The sequence below is a fragment of the Aristolochia californica genome, unplaced genomic scaffold (assembly GCF_029961685.1).
Source record: "Aristolochia californica isolate CCGP_79_NKW_82.1479 unplaced genomic scaffold, dmAriCali1.0.hap1 SCAF_1, whole genome shotgun sequence".
NCBI classification, from domain to species: Eukaryota; Viridiplantae; Streptophyta; class Magnoliopsida; order Piperales; family Aristolochiaceae; genus Aristolochia; species Aristolochia californica.
The window spans coordinates 51,937,501-51,962,143 of NW_027181770.1; the positions used below are offsets into that span (position 1 = coordinate 51,937,501).

General features: G+C 34.8%; 1 pseudogene; it reads left to right on the forward strand.

Moving 5' to 3' along the window:
• The first annotated feature begins 13,808 nt into the window (after positions 1-13,808).
• Positions 13,809-14,437, forward strand: LOC137959905 (ubiquitin-like protein 5; annotated as a pseudogene).
• Positions 14,438-24,643: the final 10,206 nt, after the last annotated feature.

The window sequence follows — 24,643 nt, forward strand, 5'->3', positions numbered from 1 at the left end:
CCAAAGGAAATCTCGATTGATCGATCAACTTAACTTCTTTGGACCAATGGTAACATATTGATCGATCAGTCCATCAATCAATAAGTCACTGTCTAACAGAAAAGTAGGCGTTATGATCAATGATCAATCAATGGTCTAATTTTTGCAAACGGGCAAATAGTAGTTAGTTTGAGTTGGGAAAGCTATAAATACCCCCACCAAACCGTGATTAAATAACTACATATGTATTTATTGGCATATCTTTAAGCCACAACCCTTTATCTTGCAAATTCCTACCAAAAGTGCTTTCAAGAGAAAGAGAGAGTCACACGTTTGGAAAACCTTCAATCTCTTTAAATCATTCATGCATACATCATAGTACAAACTCCTTGATCTATTCAAAACGTGCTACAAATGCAGAGACAACTTGAATCTCCCAAGAAGAATCATCTCTCCAAGGGTGTAATTTTTTTCTTTTTTTTTTTATGAAATTGTGAAAGGTTCATCTAGAACCAGTTAATTTAGATAGAAAGGCCTAGCTAAAGCTAGAACTTAGCAGCAATCTCTTGGAGAGATTGGTTTGTGTAAAAATCATGTATTGAACTACACATGACCAAAGAGTGCCAAAATCTTTTTGTAATTTTCTAGCTATTAGAGTGTAATAGTGGAATTTTTCCAAGCAAGGGTTCTTAGGTGGTAATTAGTTGTAGGAGAACATCGATAACAAAAAATCTTTGTGTCCCTGTGGTGTGTGCCTGTTACTATTCACATTGAATTGCTTTTATACATGATATTTAATTACAAACACAAATTGGTTTTAATTTGAATATCTCAATTCAACCCCTCCCTTCCCCCTCTTTAGAAGCCACCAGGGCGAACAACAACTAATTCACTCTTGAGCTTGGAGCTCATGGTTTAGGACATCAATTTTTACTTTGTATTTGTTAAACTAAGAATTATTTTTTCAAGCAATGATTCAAGTTCATTTTCATAATCGGAGTCACTTACCTCTTCTGAAGTGGTAGAGTTCTCATTCTCAATTGCTATGAGTCCTATGTTACTCTCTTCTTCTTTATAGTGGTTGGATTCTTCTTCAATTGTATCCTAAGCTGAAATCAAGACATTCTTCTTATTGTTATTGGTATCCTTGCTTGAGGATGGGGTTATTTCTTTGAGATTCGGGCATTTGTTTCTTCTATGTCATGTTTTACCACACTCAAAACAAATATTAGTTCTTTTGATTTTTTTTTATTTCCCTTGAACTAGCCTCTTCTAAAGTTTTTCATCTTCCTATACATCTTTTGAAGATGTCTAGTAATGAAACTCATTTCAATGGAGCTTTCTGTACTAGATCCATCATTCAAATTGGATTTTGCCTTGAGAGCAATGTTTTTATTTTTAGGTTGCTCTTCTTCCTCTTCTTCCTCTTCTTCCAGTTCCATCTCATATATGAGGAGGATACCAATAGATCTTTCGAGCTCAAAGATCTAAAATTCACATTCTCACGAATGGTGGTCTTCCTCATGTCCTATGACTCGGGAAGTGCCTTGAGAAGCTTGTTGTTATGCCTATATAGGGAAGTTTCCTCCCCATGTTCAGCTCATTTATAGATTTGCCTATTTTAATTTTAAAGTCATCATATTAGGCAACAAGTAAGTTAATCCTAGATTCTTTTACCTGTCTAGTGCCTTGATGGGTCACCTCTAACTTTGTCTCAAGTTTGTTTGGTCGTGTTACAAGTAGAGAGACTCTATTGAACTTGTTTGGATGTTATTTGGAGATGTGTCCAAGCCCACACGAGCAAGGAAGACCCACACGTCCAAGTGTGTGGAAGATAGACTTAAGCCCACAAACCAAGGAAGAGGCCCACAAGCCCACACAATGGTGGCATGCTGGTAAATAAAGAGTCATCTCATAAAGATGGTACTAATGTAATTAGTTTATGATTTATGTCTCTTATCCACTCTTACTAGGGTGGAGGGTTTTCTTGTAATATTAGTAATTTTAATATTTATAAATACAACTTAAGGGGAAGGGTTTGGACAAGTCCATTACCCTAATATTCCTCCTCTTTTCTCAAAATTCGTCACTCTTCCTCTTCTCTTCCTAAAACCTTCTCTCCACAACTCTTCTTCTTCTTCTCACCCTTTAATCCTCTTCTACTGTGATTATACATCATGAAATCCTAAGTTTCAACATGGTATCAGAGCGGGCAATGATCCGAGATGTAAAAGGAGAATAAAATAGAGAAAAAGATGGATAAGAAAGGGAGGAGGAAGAAGAAAAAGAATAAAAAGAAAAAAAAAGAGTTTCTCATTTTTCCTTAAGTCTTATTTCTCAATTTATATATTTCATTGGATGTTTCACTCTCTTGCCATATTTTTCATATAGCAAATTATACATAGTTAGAAACATATTTGAGTCCAGTTTCAAAATAAAAAAGAATCATTAAAATCAGATTTTTCTAGAAAGAGAAATCGACATCTGAAGCAACAAAGGTAAAGCAGCAGAAAATTTTCGTGCAGCTTCAGAAAAATTCAGCTTTCGAGCCATTTTATGCCATCAAGAACGAGACTTTATATGGAGAATTATATATCAAAATAAATATATGTAAGTACATTTTCTTACCTATTCAATCAAATCTCATTCTAAGTTTTTAGATGGAGATATCAATCTCGAAAGAGTCAATGCTCATGTTGGCCAAAGAAAAAAGAGTACTCAGTTCAGCCAGATTACAAAGTCCGAAATCTATTAGATTATTTATCAAAAATAAATTTATGAAGAGAAATTATACTTGGTTGAAAGTTATTTAAGTATAGTTTTATAAGGAGAAAATTTCATGTTAATTTGATCTATATGTAAGGAGATATTCGCATTGGAAGAATCAAAGGTCATGTTGGTTTACTGTTGCATGCAAAGATCATGATTTAAGTCAAATTTTTAGCTTAACTTTTTAAGTTGTTGTTATTGATCAACAATATCAGGAAAGTATCTCAAGATCTACCCTTGGAAAGTTTTTTTTTAACTAATAATATTTGGAAAGAATCTTTAGAAGATCATCTTATTTTCAAAAACTTTCATTGATTTATTTGTCAAAGATTGCCTTGCCTAAAGATTTCAAAAAAAAAAAAAGGCAAAGAAAGGTGGCTTCTTTGATTGCTAAGTTGGCACAAATTGAAGGAGGAAACTACCTTATTTAGAAGATTTTTTCCAGCCACCAATTTTGTGGGATTTTGTTGGTATTTTGAAAGATTACAAAGAATTTGATTTGGTATCCTTGACTAGAAAGTTGAGGCAAGAAAAGATTAAAATATTTGGTTTGACTTGAGTTACTTGGTTTACAATATTTGAGCTAGTGGAGTTGTTGATACTAGCCTTCTTTTACTTGATCATACAAGAGATGGATTAACACTTGAGCTTGCAAAATATTTGTTGACTTCAAGCTGGGATTATTGACACTATCTGCCAGCTTGAGGGGGAGAATAGAAGGAAAAGTATGAAGGATGAGCACATTGGAGATTGTTTGATCTATTGATAATCAAACAACATTGGGTTCAACTTATTATTGGCAGTCTAATACTCGACTTGACTCACTTACTCACTGTCAAAGTAACTACCTATTTTCTACTACTGGCTTGACTTCATCTTGATTATTACCCTGAATTATTACCTTGGATTATCCTCTGCTTATTACTTGGTGCATTGCTTCCTTATCCAGGGATGAACTTGCTACAAATTATCTTATGTGTCCTTATTGCTCTTAAAGACTACCTACTCGTTATTTGTTGCTATATAACTACGTATTTGGTATGTGTTATTTGGACATTGCCTCATTTCAACTGCTACTATTGTGTCTCTCTGATTTGAGTCATTATTATTGAAAAAGGACTTCCCGGTTGCTGATTGTTGTCAGCATTGGTCATTCTGATGAAGAAAGCACATGTGGCCCCAAAATATTATCTTCCGGTGATTACCCTTTATCTCCCTAGACTTTATACCCCCATAGTAGGGCAACTTTTCTTACCTTTGAAATTGAGCGAAAAATATTTTCTGACTATGACAATTTGAGTGGAATGTGGAACGATGTTTTGCGGCTAGGAGTGATTTTACTCTCTTTTATATTATGCCAGTTGGGTCTCTTAGAAAAGAATAAAGAGACCACTAGCTTGAGGGGGAGTGTTGGAAGATATGATGGATTGCCATTTTATACGAGAATATCCTATACACTATTTGCAGCAAGTTGGGTGTTTATGATGTTCTCTCACCTCCAGTTTGAGGGAAACTATTGAAAGATGGGCCCAAGCCCACACGACCAATGAATTCCCACACATCCAAGTGTGTGGAAGGTGGGCTCAAGCCCACAAACCAAGGAGAAGACCTACAGGCCCACATAGTGGTCGCATAATGGTAAATAAATAGTCATCTCATAAAGATGGCACTGATGTAATTAGTTTATAATTTATGTCTCTTATTCACTCATACTAGGGTGAAGGGTATTCTTGTAATATTAGTACTTTTGATATCTATAAATACCACTTAAGGGGGAGGGTTTGGACAAGTCCATTACCCTAATCTTCCTCTTTTCTCCAAATTCGTCATTCTTCCTAAAACTTCTCTCCCCTTAATCCTCCTCAACTGCGATTATACATCATGGAATCCTAAATTTCAACAGACGTAAAACACATAGGAGAAGATTAACTACTTAGAACTTGTTCTAAGTTGCTCATTGTCATCCCTAGTTTGTTCTCCATATTATTTTGAGATCAAATACCCATCAACCATCTTTACTGGTTCAAATGGCTCATTATTCCTCACATGCCATGTGTCCCAATCCAAAGATCGGTAGAAGAATTCCATTATTACCTTATAATAGACATAATTTACACCATTGAACATTAGGGGACGGTTGGCTGTCTATTCTTCTAGAAGGAGCAATTTATCTTAAGATCCCATAAAATCTTTTAATGAAACCAACTAAAAAATTGATTTCAAATAATTTGACCTGCTCAAGAGGGGGATAAATTGGGATAGTAACTTAAAAATTTTGTGCTTTAAATGCAAAAATTAAATTAAGACAAGTAATGAAAAACACAGTCCAAAAGGCGATAAAGATTTTTTTTTAATATTCCCCTATTGGAAGTCCCCCCCTCTGTCTAGGAACCTATGCTTGAGAAATTTTCACTTATAAGCTCTACTTGATTAAATTTACAATCGAAAGATATATAAGCACTATTTAAGCCTAGTGTGATGCCTAATTTCACAAGATAAATCTCTCCCAAGAGATTGTACAAGTAGATTTTGGCTTTAGTAAACTCTTTCCTTCTAGATTAAAGTTCTAAAACACCTCTTAATAGATAAATAAAAAATACATAAGTGAAAAGGAAAATTTACACCTTTTTATAGGGGAGACAACCTTTTCCTAGAGAGATGGAAGTCTCCAATCCTTTGAGCACAAGAGTAGATGTAGTGGCTAGGAATGTTGAGTGATTTGAGAGAATGATGTGGTTTTCCAAAATTGAATAACTCTTTTTCTTTCAAAATAGAATTATATGAAATCAATTGAAAATGCTTTTGGAGTGCTTTGAATTGCAAATAAATGCTCCATATGAGTTTGGGGCCCTATTTGTAACTTTTCTGACCAAACTAATCATTTTTTGCTCATTTCCAAAAATTTCAAAAAAAAACTTATAGATCACTAGAAATATATAATCAATCAATCATGTATAAAGACTATATTTTTTAAGTTCCCCAATCGTGTTGATCGATCAAGGCATCAATCAATGACTTTTTAACATTTCAGAAAAATCATTGATCGACCAACCCATTTTGACTGATTGGTCATGCTTTATAGGACTGGCTATGCATAGTTCCGTATGATTATTTATGAAAAAAAGTATGCTCGATCATGGTTTATTACCTCATTTGGCAATATTTTGTATAATCAATCATCCCAGACCTGATGATCAATCATGCTTTATAAGCTCTGCCATTCTGCATTCTGGATGATCAAGCAAATGAGTTTGATCATTTCTGCTCAGAGTTCTAATTTGAGTTATAGCATGATGAAAGAAAGAGTAAAGGTTTTAGTAAGTATAAATAACTTTTATACATCATTTAAACATCTTTTTGAAAAGCTTAAAGTCCTAAAGATTCAATGCTCTTCTGTACCTTAAAATTGAAGTTTGGTGATTTTCCTCTTACATGACTAGAGTTCTTAAGATGTTTCTAAATGACTTAACTCTAAATTTCCAAGTCTTAAAGTTTCTTGTAGGTACTTCTTCATGACAACTTGACATGTCATGTGGCTTGAGGTCTTATGTTCTTTTGCAAAGAGGTTGGTCTTATGTATCTTGAAGGAAATGCATATGAAATGCTTGAGTTGCAAATATAGCACAATTTGGTTAACTTTTGTTATCATCAAAATATGGATGAAGGTCAACCTAGGTCAACACACTTTCACATCTTTCAAAACCAAAGTGGAGGACTACTTTGTTGAATTTTTCAAACCAAGCACGTGGTAACTGCTTCAGCCCACATATAGATTTGTTAAGTTTGCATATTTTCTCCTCCTCAACCACATATCCAAGTGGTTGTTGTTGACCATAGGTTGACACCCTTATTGCTTTTGATTATAACAAAACTTAATAGAGTTGGCAATTGGCAAACTAAGTATTTTATTTTACTTTCAAGAGGCATGCATCTCAAGGTCTGAAGCTTCAAAATGAATTGAGCCTACTCAAGACCTCAAGCATCATGAAAGCCTACTCTTGAAGAAGCACCCTTGAAGAAGAAGACAATGTGAAGATTAGAGTTTAGAATTCACTAACGTATATCAAAACTCAGTCCATGTAAAAAAGGTTGTCCAGACTCCTTAGATGTGAGGTACAATGTCAAACATGGCACTTTCGGACATAAGTTGCATTCATACATGTTTCAAAATATCATATACATCTTTTTAAACATGTTAGAGCACTTAGGATCATTCACTCCCATGCTTTTAAAGTTAAATTAAATGAACTGGCACTGGAATGATCGATTAATTTCTACCAATGATCGACCATTCAGAAGTGCACATGCCAAGTTTATAAAGCATGATTGATCAACCTAAGTGGATTGATCAATCATCCAGAACATGGCCAAATCATGTCATAAAGCATGATCAATCATTCCATTTGGACTGATTGATCAAAATAGTCCCGACAAGCAAATTTTACGTTGAATAATTGATCATCCCATAAGATTGATTGATCAGACAAAATCTAGCCAGTCAAGGACATAATGCAGGATCCATCATGGAAAGTTCATTAATCAATCATACTTGCAATGCTCTACCAGAGGGCATTCCGATTGATCGATCATACCTTAGAAATGATCGATCAACTTAACATGTCAGGCCCAACAGGTAGATATTGATAGATCATTAATTGATCAATCAATTTATAGTGATTGATTAATCCAATCATTGACTTTTGCAAATGGGCAAAAAAATGACTAATTTGGCTTGGGAAAGTTACGAAATACCTACCAAATCTCACATAGAGAAATTAATGAGCATTTATTGGCAAATCTTCAAGCCATTATTCTCAAAGTCTTTCAAATTCCTCTCAAAGTGCTTTTGAGTGAAAGAGAGCCATTTCCTTGAAAAATCTTGTACTCCTTCCTCCACCATTCCTTGCATATCATTTAGACAAGCTCCAATATTCACATTGTGTTACAAAAGAGTGGATGCTTGGATTTTTCAATGAGAAGGTACTCTCCAACTAAAAGAGTGTACGTGATTTTCTCATTTCTTTTGATTTTCCTTTGTAAAAGGTTCATCAAGATCCTATTTTAATCTAGATAGAAATGGCCAGCTATAGCTAAAATTGTTTATGCAAAAGCATGTACATGAGCTACACATGGCATAAAGAGAGTTAAAATCTCTTTGTATAAACTGAAGTTATTAGAGCTTATATAGTGGAATTTTCCAAGCAATGGTTATTGGGCTGTGAATACCAATAGGGAACCTCGGTAACAAAAATTTTTATGTCTCTTTATGGTGCATGATTAAATTTTTACTTTGAAATTGTTTTATTGTATGTTTTACATTCCACATCTAAGTTTAATTTTCTACTTGTAAATCTCAATTCACCCACCTCTCCCCCTCTCCCTCCCCTCCTTTCTTGAGAAGCCACCTGGGCCAATAGTTGTAACATGTAAACTTCTTCGATCAAATCACCTTGGAGGAATGCATTCTTTACATCTAATTGGAAGATGGACACCTTAAAAATATCTAGCAATAAAGATAAGAACACATGCTAAATCAATTTGGCGATTGAGTGTATCCCTTTGCCACCAATCGAAATTTATATCGAAAAATAAAGTCATCTGAATTTTATATTAAATTAAACTCTCATATACATCCCACGGGTTTCTTTTGAGGAGGAAAAGATGTTAACTCCCATGTGTGATAATTGTACATGGAGGCCATCTCTTCTTCCATGGTAGTTCTTCACCTAGGATTGTCGGAAGCCTCTTTATAAGTATTGGGAATAAAAACCAAAGATAAAATTGATAAAAAAGAACAACAGCTCAAGGACAACTTATGAGTGGAAATAAAATAAGCAATAGGATGAGAGGTAGAAGGTTGTTTTGAAACACAAGAGTGGGGCTCTTACCAAACAACAAAACATTCATAAGGTGATCCAAAAACAATAAGAGAAGGTGGTGGAGTACTTATTTCTGGAACATCACTAGACTGCGGAGGTGGTTGGTCAATGGAAGGAGAAAGCATGTCTTGATTTGATTTTTAAAGTTGTTCATCACATGACTTTGAAAATAGCTGGTCAAATGTAGTCATTGGTCTAGACATCCCTATTGAAGTCTGAAATCCAGGAGGTGACTTATTGAATAAAATATTGGTCTTCAAAGAATGTAACATATGCCGAGATAAAGGTTTTATGAAGAGATGGAGCATAACACATATTCCCATTTTATTTTTGAATAACCAAGGAAAGTACATTTCATGGCTTGAGGACTGAACTTAGGGAGGGTTAGTTAAAAAATTGGAAATTTGATCTTCATCATCATCTTCATCTTCATCTTCATCTCATGCATCTACATGATCTTCATCTTCGAAATGGGTGTTAGTGTGGACAAGTTCATGTTCGAAATCTTCGAAATAGGGTGTTAGTGTGGACAAGTTCATCTTCATCTTCATCTTCGAAATTTAAAACCATTGATTTTATTAATTATAAAAATAAATTAGTTAAAACAACTGTTTGAGTTAACAATATTTTAATTACCACTATTAAATCACTAATACAATATAGTAAATAAAAAATAAATATGATTAATGAATAAAAAAAGTATTATATTAATAACATAAGATAGATTTTTTACATGGTATTAATTAATAATATATTTTCACAAAATTAAAAGTAATTAATTAATAAAATGCATACTTTAATTATATTTTATTTACTAGAGACTTAAATATAAATTTTAATATAGTAATAAAATTGATATAGTGCTGGGTTGCTGGGTTGCATCAGGCACTGAACCGGCGCCACATTAATTTTTTCCTAACTTAGGAAAATCAAATTTTCCAACAGTGACTTCTTCCCACGACACTGAAAAACCAAAGATCACGACGAACAGAGAAAATCAATCCAGTCAGCTAATCAAGCTCCAACCGAATTTACGAAGCAGATCAATACGACTTGTTCTCAAGCTCGAAAGTAGGTTCTATATGCTGACATCTCTACCTGTGCCCAAGTAGCATCCACGATAGCTATATCCACCCTCTGGATGCCCAAAACTGGAGCTTTTTTTATTTTATTTTATTTTATTTTTAGCTGCCCCGGTCTGAGTTGGCCTGGGTTGACTCGGTGCAGTAAGCCCGGTCCAACGCGCGACTCAGCATACTGTGCTGATTAAATTTTTCTAACTTAGGAAAATTTTAATCGGAAGCCTTCTTCCTCCTTCTGCGGAAATTTTGCCGACGAGTCGTTTGCCGCTGTGCTACCGAGATGGTGGTTGAGCGAAAATGTCGCCGACGGAATCTCCTGCTTCTCCGGTGGCGAATCGCAGCCCGTTGGGGCTTCGCCGTGTGGAGAGTTTCCAAGACAAAGGGCTCTCGAAAACCTGTTAAGCTCTGTTTCTCAACCCCCCAGAATAGAGAACCCTTGTGGAAATTTCGCCGATGGAGTCTCCTGCTTCTCCGGTGGCGAATCGCAGTCCGTTGGTTCTTTGCCGCTTGGAGAGTTTCTGAGACAAAGTGCGGTAGAGAGGAAGAAAAAAAGAAAAATGAGGACGCGCGAGAGAGGGGAGTGCGAGGAGAGAGAGGGGAAAAGGAAGCGCCGCGCGTCCTTCATCTCAAAGAAGATCAAATATGGCCTTCTTTGAGATGAAGGATTTTAAACCATGGAGATGAAGGAACGCTTCATCCCCTGCATCCTGATGAAATATCGTATGCGCTCCACTAATGACTTCAACTGTTGAAGGGCATCATGTGGTTGAAGATCATCTCGGACTTCAAATTGACTAACCCCCCCCTTAGTATGAATCAAAGAGCGATTATGAACAAAGCAAAAGCAACCAAACACACGAGGGCATAATGGGCAAGGTTTGTAGTATAAAAGTACTTATGAAAATGGTGTTTTACCTTGAAGCACACTAGAGGACCTTTTATTAATTAGGAAAGCAAGCTGTAAGGACAACATATGACCAATGAAACTATGGCACATTCATGGATTTGAGTATCCAAGTAATAGATGCTTCCTCTCTCATGACCTCTATTACTTTGAGTAACCTCCAAAAGATATTTGTTTTTATTTCTAACACACCATTTTGTTGAGGTGTGTATGCATAAGATGTTTGATGAATGATACACCTTTTGTGTACAAGGATTTAAATTGAAAATAAACATATTATTTAGCATTATCGAATCAAATAGCTTGAATTTTTTGTGAAATTGCGCCTCAACCATTGCAAGAGGATGAAAAGATAGACACAACTTTAAGGCTTATTTTTCATTAAATAAAGCTAAGTTACACAAGTATAATTATCCACAAAGATAACAAAATACTTTGACTGAAGATGTTGGGTACACGGAGTGGTCCCCAAACATAGGAATAAACTAAAGAAAAAGAACTTGAGGAAACTTTATCATGTGAGGTAAAAAAACCGATCTATGATGTTTCCTCAACTCACAAAGCTCACAATGTAAACTGGTAAGGGACTTTAATGATGGGACTAATATTTTCAAAATGGACATAGAGGGATAACCTAGCCAATGATGACACTAGATTGCTTGCTGATTTAATGAAATCACAACTGATATGATTTGAGTATCCAAGTAATAGAGGCTTCCTCTCTCATGGCCACCATCAATTATCTGCTTTGTCTAGATCTCTTGGAAAACAAAATGAAAAGAAAAAAAGTCATAAAATAATTGACTTTCTTGGATTACTTGTAACAGACATGAGACTTAATAAAAATCAAGGAACAAATAAAATATTAAAGAGAGATAATAAAGGGTAAAGAGAGGAAGTACTCATACTCTGTACTTAGTTTGGGACCCATCTACTGTAGAAACTAACAAGACCGTACTATTGGATGATAAAGAAGATAAGTTCCCAATTTTACCAATAATATGTTCAAGGACTCCAGAATCAATGATCCAAGGTAAAGAACTAGAACATGAAACAAAAGAGTGAGAGGAGGTCATTACATTTTTTGTAAAAAAATTAAACTCCTATTATGTGAATACCATCTTACTCTTAGCGGGGATCTAAAGGACTCTCCTTGTTAACTTCAAATGCCGTAGTAGAGGCTTGATTAGTTTTGAAGAAATACGGTTTGCCATGTAGCTTCCCTCCATCTCTCCACTACATGATTATTATGACCACAATAATTACATGTCTTGGAAGTATCATCTTTGAGATTGAATTTCCGCCACTCCTACCTCTACCATGACCACTTCTCCCTCCTCTTCCTCTACCTCTACCTAAGTTGCCACTCTGTTTCCCTTGAAAGAACGAGACGGAATTCTCTAGAGTCATGTTGTGAATCTGCACTCTTGGCTAGAATTTGAAGCATGATTACACAAACATCATCAAAAGAGGTTTAACATTGAAGCCAAGTACCTATGATTTGGCAAACTCAAGGTAAGGCTTCAAATTTTCAAGACAGATAGTTGAAACGAGTGTTTTTCTCCATTTCTCTTGAGTGGTAATATCTGTAGAGTATGGCTGAGCCAAGTTCCATTTTTGTAGAAGCCCTGTAAAGTTAGCAAAGTATTCATTGAGATTGCACCTTGCTTGGTTGTATACATCTCTTGAAAGATATCATAAAACTTTTGTAGACTATTTGGAGTGGAATACTATTTGGGACATATAATCTAAATATCTTTAGTTATATCCAACTGGATAAAATTATTAGTAACCAGTTCTTTCTTGTTATTTACCAACCCATTTATGACCAAGGTGTCCACTTTTAACCACTTTTGGTAGGAGTAATTTTTCATCAACTGATGGCTCAATCGTGTCCAACAAGGACTCCTGTAATCAGAAACCACTTTACAGATAGTGATAATGAAACATAGTTAGATAACCCCTTAAGTGGTATGGTGGTTATCCTTAAGAAATCACGTTTGTTGAATTCAGGAGATCTATTCAAGTTTTTTGCCATATTGACCATAAAATAAAACGACAAGAGAAAAACTCTAGGAGGACTTGAATACTAAAATCAAATTGTACTTCGAAATTAGAAGGGCATCAACATGGGAATGAGGGCTTATCGTAGTTTTTGAATTCATCAACTTATATGGCAACAACTAGTAATGAGAACTCAGCTACTTTATGACAATAATGAGGATGACATGGATGAGACTAGGAGAGATCATGCATGGCTCGGGATGAAATAACCATGAGATGTCTCAAATAAAAATCCTAGTTCAATTCTGAAATAAAAAACCAACTTGTAACTAGAATTTCTCAAGCAAAGATTAACATCAAACCATAGCTTAGGATTTCAAGCTATCAAAGTGAGTACTTAGGCTTCCTTTTTTTTCAAAAAAAATTCAAGGAAACTTGAAGGAGTGGTCGAAATCTCTAAAAGGGATTTTAGAGATTTTTTTTTAAGCACAAGTTGTGCCAACAAGCTATGGCTTTCAGCCTTCAAAAAATTTATTTTTGATAGGCACAAGAGAACTTCAATAACCAAATATTAATATCCAACCAAAGAACAAAGAAAATTTGAGATTCTCAAGGGAAAAACAATAGAAATAAACGAGAATTGTAAACTTTATCTGCAAAGAACTTGCTAGATTTTTTTTCTTGCCATCTTCTTCGGTGATGGTTTTGGACACCTCCTCCTTATGCAGTAATTTTCTTGTTTTTTAGAGGAATTTGTATAAAACTCTAGTTCTCTGCTTTGATACTATGTTAAATTTTTAGAGTTCATGCTTAGAGTAGTCTGATCTCATGAGGTCAACTTATTTCCTCTCTTCTTTATATATAGTGCAATGAGTATTACACAAGTGACTCTAATGTCCTTAATCACCTCTTTTGGCAAATAATTGGGAAAACAAAGCTTCCCAACTTGATAGTTATTTTAGGATAAGTCTTGGCCCAACTTCCTCATGGTATTAGAACAAGTAAATGGTGAGTTTTAAAAAGAATAGTCCTCAATGGAGAAATGAGAGATGAGTTATTTGAAAAAAAGAAACTAGTTAAATATACTTATGAATAGTAAAGTAATTTTTTGATTGAACAAAAGCAACCATCAATGAAATTGGAAGTTTTGTAGAAAGCTTTGTATACATTTGTATTTGATTTAAGCTTCTCTACGCATCGGTTTGCTAGCCCGTTGCCGCCAAAAAAATAAGCTTATTGGCTCCCGTTTAGCAATCCATCAAGGATATATTTTGGTCTTCGCTCGTTTGCAAAATTTCTAGGGTTTTCTGCTTTGTTGGCTCGAAGATGATCGAGGTGGTTTTGAACGACCGTCTCGGGAAGTAGGTCCGGGTGAAGTGCAATGATGATGATACGATCGGTGATCTGAAGAAGCTCGTGGCTGCGCAGACAGGAACGAGGGCTGACAAGATTCGGATTCAGAAGTGGTACACGATTTATAAAGACCACATCACCTTAAAGGACTACGAGATTCACGATGGCATGGGCCTCGAACTTTACTACAATTAGGTATTTTCTTTTTATTTCGTGTTCCAATTCTTAAGTACCTACTGTGGTTTTACTCTGCTGAGATCATCTTTTCAAGAGTGAAATTGAACGGTAGTTTTTGTATAATTTGTCATCCTTGACTTCGTTTTGTTTTTGCTACTGTGAGCGGAAGCATATAGTTCGTATTATATGATCAGAAAATATTTTCATGGAATGGTTGTCTTTGACGGTGATGAACGAAGGTATTAAGTTTCAGCTTGATAACAGAGCTTTTGGGCCTGCTCAATGGCCACATGGGGAGTTTTTAATCAACATTCGAAGAACAAAAGATATTGTTGCCTTTGGAACTTAATGTTCACTCTCTATCCCATTGTAATTCTCTTACAAAGTGAAATCGTAAAGGTTTGGCAGCATACTGAGAATTGCACCTTTATTCGGTCACTAATTAAAGTGTAGACGTTCGGATTGCCTGTCTAATATAGGTAAAAACTAACCGCTGTCTGTATGCACGGAGGTTCTTTCCCAGCTTGGAACAGCAGGAAGAAAAATAAGTTAGCAAAGTATCAATTACTGAAAAGTGTAATAGCAACTTGTGATATACCTCTGAAAAGGCATAATTCATCGTAAGCGGTTGTCCTTCATTGTTGAAAGTTGGTCTGTCATTACAGTTCTGGCGAGAGTATCTCAAAACTATAACTGGCTATTGATGCTTTATGGAAATATTCTGGTCAGAGGGTTTCCTTCTTTTTGTCATCCCCTGAGACCTGATAAAGTTGGTCCTAGATTTACTTTAGCTATCTTCTTGCAAGTTTTTGAATAACAATGGGTGAGATGGATGAAGCTTATACAGAGAGCATCTCTTTCTTCCATTGGTGGTTTTTAAGCAAGGGACTGATAAAGTCTTTAATTGTTAATAGTAGATATGTTGTACGAGATGGAGTGAAATTGCTTCTAAATCATCTTGTAGAATGAGTCTTTGTGTGTGTCTGTTCAAAAGTAAGTTGTTTTACAAAGAGATGCGACTAAAAGTACAACAAGGGAAAATATTACTGTAAATCAGGATTTGTGGTTCCTTCTCGATGTTTGACTCCTTAAATGGTCTCAAAGACCAACTTATGCTAATTCTTCAGTCAAAACAATAACTTTGACATTGTTACTTGGCTGGCAACTAGACTTGCTGCTTGCCATTGTATGATGTTTGACAAGGGGAATTTAGTATTATGCTGCATTTGATACCTTTGAGAAAACATTATATATTTGTGGCAAAACTTTTGCATGTTGCAAGCTCCGGGATGGAGTTTGTGCAGAGTTTTGTGTCATCTTAAATCGATGAGAGATTTTCAGGAGTACCAACTGAGAAAAGGATCTCTTCTTTGTAATGTGTCATGTCACACCAAAAAGAGCTTAAAAATTTGTGGTTACTATGACTTCTCATGCTTTATCCTTAACAATGCCATGTGTCACTTTTTGAATGACTTCTTAATGTGGTACACAATGGTATGTCACACGATCCGACAATCAATGTCAGTCCCGCATGAATCATGACTGTTGATTGGAACTTAAGATTGGTCATCTCTTTTTTTTTTTTTTCATGTCTACATTGTGATCTATGGTGCTTCATAAAACTCCCATTTTGTATTTCCAAACATAAGGGAGAGAGGGAGGGACAGAGACTTTTGCAATTTGTGGGTGATCTATGATTGATTTTTGAGTAGTGTTACCGAGCAAATTCATCGATTGGCTATTGATAGGTGATCTTTATCAAGGTATAAGGGGGTATAGTCTGAGAATTCTTGTCGTTGTAGTAGAAGGGTAAGCTTAAGGTAGAGCAACTTTGGCAAAATGTAAATTGGCAGGCTTATAGGTGAGTCGATAATAGAGGTTGGTGAGGTAATTAATATTGTTAAAATACCAATTCAGGGTTTTTTTCTCATTTAATATATTATGTTTTTATCTTATATGATGTCTGTTAGGTAGGCAATGTCTTCATATGCCTATGGTTTATTTTTTCATTCATTTTAAAGGTGTATTCTAGGAGATATGTAAGTTTATGTCTTGATGGGCATTTTTGTCTTTTATGTAAAAATCACTTAAACCCTGATTAAAATAAAGAGGGGGTGTTCTTTTTAGGCATGCACTCCAAGGCGGCTGCTACTGTTCCTCTCCAAGCTCTTCTTCTCCTTATTTCTCTTTTTTTTTTTTCACCCAAATCTCAGATTTTTCTAATATAGTCTACATCAAGAGGTGTAAATTATGGATAAGTTGCAGTAGTTGACTCATGCTAAGTTCTTGATTTGATCGCATGAATATTTGATATTCGTTGGCCTCTTTTTTCAATATTTTGTATGGAACCATGTATACTTTATAACAGCGGTGTAATAGAATTATAGTTGAATAGTTCATGTCTTGTATAGATTGTTTGGTTAGTGGTGGGTGTTAACGGTCTCTTCATTTAATTTATGTACTTTTCTTTTTTTACTACAATTTATGTAGTTTTACTTGATTAAGACTGTGTAACAAGATCAAGCAGCTAAATTTTTTAACCATTACCTTGTTACACTAATGTGTCGCTGAAAGAGCTCAGTGCTTTGAATTCAATGAATAGTGAAGTTTACAGCTTTCTCGAGAGTGCCCACAGATATGATTAAAATAAAAACAAAAATTTGAATACAAGTTAATGGGTTAAATTGAAGGACAGAAAAGTTGGGTTTTGTAGTTATTAAGGAAAAAAAAAAGCGAGTAGAAGGCAAAAATAGATGCTTTACACGAGTGAACTACATCAGAACTTAAGAAGAAGATTTGTTTCTTACGTATGAGGCCTTTTATGGGCACATGATCTCATCAATACTGAAAATTTCTTTGCCTGTCATATTCTAGGAAATATACTCTAAATTTAGCTTAACTTGATGACCAGGAAATTTAAAGCAAGAAATTACTTTTCAACTTTTGAAGTGGCCTACTTGAAACAGGAAACTACTACATGTATTGGACTTTCTACTTGAAACTATTAACTAAAACAGTAAGTTGCTTTTGCAAATTGAAGCGTTCAATTAAAGTAACAATTTGCTTTTAACTGAAAAAGGATAACTAAAATTTCTGACTGTAGCATTTTGCCTATATTAGACTTAACTCAGGCATTCTATTTTAAAAAATTGATTTTTTCTTGAAGTAAATAGGAAACTTGGTTCTCGTTAAATTGAGTTTCAACTTTGTTCTTCCACAAATGAGTTATGCCTGTAAATATTATTGAGCTATTTCTTTGTTATCATGATGTACTGCATCAGTAATTAAAAATTTTCCAATATTTTAATAAAAAGAAGGAATAAATGAAAACAAAAATCACCAGAAAATCATCTTCCAATTGGTTAAGAAATGAAAACTTTTACTCAACTAGTAGGACTGGCTATAAGGTTTTGAGTAAGTCTTGGAAGCCTTGCCATAACCTTTCTCACCGCTGTTCTTGGATCCATTCATTTTAGGTTCATCCTTCACCTTTAAGAATCTTCTAGTAATTTCTATTTAGGAGGAAACAACTTGGTTGAGGCTTAACAAATGTTATGTGGAACCTTTGTTGCCATGTTGGAATTTATTCTTGGAATTATTATTTTCTGCTCATTTATAATTTTTTTTCTCTTCAAGTATTCTGCATTTGCCTTGAGTTTTCTATTTCTGGGTTACAGTAAGAAATGTTCTGTGAAGCCTTTGTCGTCGCCGTGTGAGAAGTTGTTCTTGGAATTATTCTTTGCTCTTTATTTCTGATTTTTTTCTTTAAATATTCTGCAATTGCCTTGAGTGTTCTATTAGTCGGTCTTACATTAAGGGGGGGAGTTAGTCCACAATGAACTTGAATTGAAGTGAAAAATTCAATTGAACTTAAATGAATTGATTCAACTTCAACTCATCCTTGGGTGTTAGTGTAGACGAGTTGAAGTGCACTGGAAAACAGATTTTAGTGTTAGTGTTCCCAAATGAAAAATATGATATAAACAAGAGAACGAGTAACCTTTTATAATATATTTAAATAGATAATTGACCAAAATAAATATGGTTACTACACTTATAAGTGATTTAACGTGTTGTATTAAAATATATTAATATCCTAATTAATAAAAAACTATATTATATTACTTAATGATTATAGTTTATTATAAATTAAAACAATAATTATATGTAATTAGAAAAAAAATTAAAAATTAATAAAAAAAAGTTAAAAATAATATAAGCGAATATAATAAATAAATAAATTATTTTGTAATAACATAAGATATATTTTAACATTAAAACTCCCTATTTTAATACAAAATAAAAATACATAATAAATAAATAAATATATTAATTTATCAATAACATAATATATATTTTTATGTATTATTAATTAATAATATATTGACACGAAATGTAAAACCAGTGGTTAATTAATTATAACAATTGGATAATTAAATCAATTAATGATTACAGTTTATTATAAATTAATATACTAATTACGTGACTAGAATAAATTATTTAAAATAAATAAAAAAGTTAAAAATAACATAAGCAAATACAATAAATAAATAAATTATTTTGTAAGGACATAAGATATATTTTAACATTAAAACTCACTATTTTAATGCAAAATAAAAAAACATAATAAATAAATAAATATATTAATTTATCAATAACATAATATATATTTTTACGTATTATTAATTAATAATATATTAACACAAAATGTAAATCCAGTGGTTTAATTAATTATAGTAATTGGATAATTAAACTAATTAATAATTAAAGTTTATTATAAATTAATATACTAATTACGTGTGATTAGAATAAATTTTAAAAAAGCAAAAAAAAGTATAAAATAACAAGTCGTTGTCTTCGTGGAAGAGCCTTGCCACGAAAGAGACCTTCAATTTCAAATTTTCCATGCGGTTCCGAGACCTTCGTTTTCGAATTTTCCATGCGGCTCTAAGACCTTCGATTTCGAATTTTCTATGCGGCTCCGAGACCTTCGAAATCGTCGTGAAATTCTGTTACGACGTGAAGATCGACCTCACAATAACAAATGTCGCTTTGCTGCTCTGCGTCGGTGAGGTTTTTGTCCCAATCTGTTCTCTGAAGCATCAGAAGACTCAGTAAGAACTCTAAAATCCTACTAAGCGTTGATACCGATGGCAGAAACCCTAGGCATTGCACAATGAGAAAGACATAATGAATGAAGCTGGGGCCAAAAAAATCGTCGGGAGACGAAGACCGAGGGAGAGGGAGAGGAGAAAGGGAAATGATGAAAAAATTTTCCTTTCGAAGTGGGGGGGGGGGGGGGGAGCAACGTGCTTCAAGTGGTTGAATTTGAAAATTGGGCTGAATCCCAATTCCCCGATTTTTGCATAAGAGAATGAAGTGAGGTGATTCACTTTTCATGTAATTCATTCTACACTAACGATGTTATTTAGGGAGGGTTAGTTAACAAAATGGAAATTTGAAGTTCATCTTCATCGCCAAGATAAATTTCATTTCATTCATCTACATAAACTTCATCTTCGCACTTGGTGTGAGTGTTGACAACTTCATGTGCACTGGAAAACAATTTCCAGTGTTAGTGTCCTAACATGAGAAAAACATAAAAAACAAGAGAATCTTTAAACCCTTACAGTACACTTAATCCTTAAACCCCAAATTAGGTAGGGGGGTTAGTCAACAAACATAAAATTTGATCTTCATCTTCATCTTCATTTCGGTCGGGGGGGGGGGGGGGGGGGGGTTAGTGCACATGACTTAGGACACGATCTTCATGCGCATTACGTAGTTCATGTCCTGATGTAGTTAGGGGGCGCCGAAATTCATGTCATGTACATATATATACATGAATCAAGAGTTCATGTCTCAAGAGTAACGGGCGAAAAGTGCTTTCCGCCCGATTTTGAGAATCATCCACTTGATTCTCTCGCGCGGGCTCTCTCCGGCTCGACCGTCTCACTCTTTTTTTTTTTTTCATTTCACTCGTTTCATTCCTGCACAGACACTCTCGTTCCCGTAGCCCTCTGTCGTCTCCGTGAAGCCCGATCTCTCTGCTCGCTCTCTCGTCTTTGCCGTTCCTCTCCGGTCTCCCTCTCTACTGCCTCCATCTCTCACTGCAAACGTTCTTCTGGCATCCTTCTCTTTCTCGGACTCGCTCTCCCTCTGAACCTCCCGCTCACTTCTCCCTCTCTCTTATCTCTCTATCTCTTCTCCCTTTCAGCATCTCACTCCTTTCTCCCTCACGCTATCATTTTTTCCCCCAAAATACCTTCTAATTTCTTGCGATTTCCCCTGTTTCAGTTTCGTTTTTCTTCGATTTTGACATTTGGACTTCTCGGCCTCCCTCTCTTCTCCCTCTCTGCATACCGTCGGAGCGCCGCCTCTATCGGCGTTGCCCGCCGCCGTCGCCGTTGCCCATTGGCCCGTCGCCGTCGCCGTTGCCCGCTGGCTCGCCCCTAACGAAGACGACGACGATAGTTTAAAACTATCGTCATTAATTTATAAAATAATTATTTTTATTTATTTAATACATTTATTTTATAATTACTATATTAAAAATAGTGATTTAATAGTCATAATTAAAATATTTTTAAAATAAATATTTGATAAATTATCTTGGCATAATTATCCAATTGCTATAGTTATTATAAATATTTAATAGTCATTTATTTCCTAACTTCACCATTGGTTTAATTAACTGTAGCAATCGGATAATTATGCCAAAATAATTTATCAAATATTTATTTTAAAAATATTTTAATTATGACTATTAAATCGCTATTTAAATATAGTAATTTATAAATAAAAATAATATTTTATAAATAAAAATAATTATTTTATAAATAAAATTTATAAATTAATAATTTTTAGGAAGATGGTTTAATTTTTCCTAACTTAGGAAAAATTAAACATCTTCGTCTTCCTCAACAGTGAGCCAGCGAGCAACGGCGATGGCTACGGGGACGGGCTAGGCAAAGGCGACGGCGGTGGGCAATGCCGACAGAGGCGGCGCTCCGACGGTACGCCGAGAGGGAGGCCGAGAAGCTCTGCAACAGATGTTCGACCTCCCGTGCTCTGTGGGAATGAGAGAGGGTTGCGGGAATGGAGACGAGAGAGGGAGCAGAGAATGAGAGAGGGTTGCGGGAAATAGACGAGAGAGGGCTGCGGGAATGGAGACGAGTGAGGGAGCAGAGAATGAGAGAGGGTTGCGGGAATGGAGACGAGAGAGGGAGCAGAGAGTGAGAGAGGGCCGCGGGAATGCAATGGCAAAGAGGTGTGCGATAGAGAGAGCCCCGAGAGACAGCCTCGCACGAGAGTCATGTACATGATTCTCAAAATCGGATAACTAAAATTTCTGACTGTAGCATTTTGCCTATATTAGACTTAACTCAGGCATTCTATTTTAAAAAATTGATTTTTTCTTGAAGTAAATAGGAAACTTGGTTCTCGTTAAATTGAGTCTCAACTTTGTTCTTCCACAAATGAGTTATGCCTGTAAATATTATTGAGCTATTTCTTTGTTATCATGATGTACTGCATCAGTAATTAAAAATTTTCCAATATTTTAATAAAAAGAAGGAATAAATGAAAACAAAAATCACCAGAAAATCATCTTCCAATTGGTTAAGAAATGAAAACTTTTACTCAACAGGTAGGACTGGCTATAAGGTTTTGAGTAAGTCTTGGAAGCCATAACCTTTCTCACCGCTGTTCTTGGATCCATTCATTTTAGGTTCATCCTTCACCTTTAAGAATCTTCTAGTAATTTCTATTTAGAAGGAAACAACTTGGTTGAGGCTTAACAAATGTTATGTGGAACCTTTGTTGCCATGTTGGAATTTATTCTTGGAATTATTATTTTCTGCTCATTTATAATTTTTTTTCTCTCCAAGTATTCTGCATTTGCCTTGAGTTTTCTATTTCTGGGTTACAGTAAGAAATGTTCTGTGAAGCCTTTGTCGCCATGTGAGAAGTTGTTCTTGGAATTATTCTTTGCTGTTTATTTCTGATTTTTTTATTTAAATATCTGCAATTGCCTTGAGTGTTCTATAGTCGGTCTTACATTAAGTGACATATGCAAGCATTGTCAGGGAAGCTACACTGGTAATGGTTCCCAATGTCAGCCCTTGAATTGGTAATTTCCTTCATCATCATGTGTTTTTCTGGAGATTCTGGAGCGTGTAGCTGCATATTGTCAATTCAAGAAAGAGATTAAACATAGTGGGGGTTAGTCAACATGACTCAGGACATGAACTTCAGCCTCGCGAGAGAGCTCCAAATTTCATGTCATGTACATGATCATCCATGATTCAGGAGTTCATGTCCCAAGAGTAAATGGCGGAAAATGCTTTCCCCCCAATTTTGAGAATCATGTACATGACACTATTGCGGGGCTCTCTCTCGAGGCTCTCTCTACCACACACCCTCGCTCGTTCTCTGCTCTCTCTCGTCTCCACCGTCCCTCTCCGGTCTCCTTCTCTACGACGTCCATCTCTCGCTGCTAACGGCCTTTCGGCGTCCTTCTCTCCATCTCGGACTAGCTCTCCCTCTGAACCTCCCGCTCGCTTCTCCCTCTCTCCTATCCCTCTCGGCCTCCCTCGCTTCTCTCAGTCTCTTCTCCCTCCCTTCTCCCTTTCGGCATCTCACTCCCTTCTCCCTTTCACTATTATCTTTTTCCCCAAAATACCTTCCGATATTTTGATAGTGAATAGGCAAACTCAGTCCTGCAGAAATTGGGGAAATTTTGATAGTGAACCGGAGCTTCCCTAGCCGGGCACTCAAGTCCGTCATTAACGTACTACAGTCGAGTAACACCACCGCTACCGTCGCCGGTTGAGTGGCTACCAAAACGGTGCGGCGGCTTAGTGAGAGCTGGTCCGTCAATGGGCGGTCGGACGATCCCGAGGATACATCGGCGATGGTGTGCCGGGAGAGCGTTCACGTTGTGAGGGAATTCTGGCGGTTGTAAGGGTTGTTGAAGATGAAGAGTAGCGGTAGCCAGAAAAACGCGTGCTTCGAGCTCGACAAGGAGGCATCGTGAAAATGTAACAGTCTCTATTGCGTACCGGTGCCAAGACATATCGATATAGCTCTTTTTCAGTAATTCGTGGAGACCGGATCGTGTAAAGGGTAGAAGTAGAATTCTAAATTTCTACCCATTATTTAAAAAAAAATTAATTCCAATTTACTATTTTTTTTGGAGGCGGATAATGCCTTGTATTTTAATATTTCATATAATGTAAGCTTAGGAAACCTGTAAATTTACAATATTAGCATTTGATCAATTGATTAATTTCAATTTTGTGGAAATATATTATTAATTAATACTACGCCATATTATATTTTTAATAAAATAATTCTTTATTTAGTCATTATATTTATTTATTGTATTATATTAGTGAATTAATAGTGGTAATATTACGTACAAATATATAGTGTATTAAAGTTATGATTAGATCAATTTTTTCTCTTAAATCATTCATTTTTAGGCTATAGTATATCATATGTTATTAATAAATTAACAGCTAAACATATTACTTTCGTTTTTGTTATTTATAAAGTTATTTATTTATTACTTGTAATTAATCATATGCGTATTTCATTGGCTCACGTAATTACCATATTAATGCACAATAACATATCTAATTCAATTAATAAATATATTAATATATTTTAATTATACATTAAATAAGTTATTCGCGTAGTAATAATGATTGTTTTACCTAATTTGGGGTTCGAGGATTATGTTGTAATTATAAGTGTACGGTATAGGTTTAGGGATTCTCTTGTTTTTTATGTTTTTCTAATGAGTGGGTACTATTCACTGGAAACTGTTTTCGTGTACATGAAAGCGTCAACACTAACACCAAGTGCGAAGGTGATCTTCATGTACATGACTTACAAGATCTTCATGTTGGACATGAACTTGAACTTCAAAAATCCATTTAAAATCCATTTGGTAATTACGTGAGCCAATTAAATATGATTAATTACAAGTAATAAATAAATAACATTATAAATTATTTTTTAATAACATAAGATATGTTTTAATATTTAAAACCACTAATTTAATATAATAAAAAAAATTAATATAATAAATAAATTTATATATTTATCAATAACATAATATATTTTATGTATTACTAATTAATAATATATTGTCACAAAATTTAAAACCATTAGTTTAATTAATTATAGCAATGGGATAATTAAACAAAAATAATTTATCGAATATTTATTTTAATAATATTTTAATTATGACTATTAAATCACTATGTTAATATAGTAATTATAAAATAAATATGTTAAATAAATAAAAATAATTATTTTATAAATAAAAATTATAAATTAGTATTTTTATGACAATAGTTTAATTTTTCCTAACTTAGGAAAAATTAAACCATCGTCTTGCATGTCTTCTTCCTTGGCGGCGAGCCAGCGGGCAACGGTGATGGTGGCGCTCTGACGGTACACCGAGACGGAGAATAGAAGGAGGCCGA